Genomic DNA, 676 nt, shown 5'->3' with positions numbered 1-676 from the left:
ATACGCATCGGGGATGGTTCCTCGGCAGCCCGGAGGTGCCTCGGGTTTCCATCGATGCAGCTGAGGCTCTGGGGCGGGGCCGAGATGCTCCGGCCATCACCCTCATCCTCGCCTATCTCAGGGCTCGGTAGAACTAACGCAAAAAACCCCTCGATCCGAACCCCTGCGGACCATGCCCATCAACCGCATCGCCTCTAGACCCGTGGGAGCGGGTACACTCGTCTTCTCGGCCCCGCGAATCGAATGCAAGAGACCCATGCCTAGCACTAATCTCGTAATGTAAGGACTCGAGAAGATCGCTCCCAGTCTAGTGTACTTTCCCTGATGTCTGATGTAATCAGCCAAGATGTGCCCTAAGTGGATCGGTACTCGCTCTACCATCGAGTACAAGTACAACTCCTGACGGCTCAAGACACCAGTACTATCACCACGGCCATTCACCGACCTACTCATGATTGTGTGCAAATATCTGTAGGCAGGCTGGGAAAGGCACGTGGCCTTGGAGACCCCCGGCTCGTACTGACCCTAACCACATAGCACTCTGTAAGCTCTCTACGGGGTCAAGGTTCCAGGATAATCAGTAGGCAACTGTGCGTACTCCTTGGAATCTGTGAATGCCTCCTCGCATAAGCCAAGTAGTATGGAAAACTCCGTAATGCTCAAACTATGGTGGCGT

This window comes from Dioscorea cayenensis, unplaced genomic scaffold, assembly GCF_009730915.1.
Source record: "Dioscorea cayenensis subsp. rotundata cultivar TDr96_F1 unplaced genomic scaffold, TDr96_F1_v2_PseudoChromosome.rev07_lg8_w22 25.fasta BLBR01001613.1, whole genome shotgun sequence".
Classification (NCBI taxonomy): domain Eukaryota; kingdom Viridiplantae; phylum Streptophyta; class Magnoliopsida; order Dioscoreales; family Dioscoreaceae; genus Dioscorea; species Dioscorea cayenensis.
Note: the sequence above shows the minus strand (reverse complement) of the source record.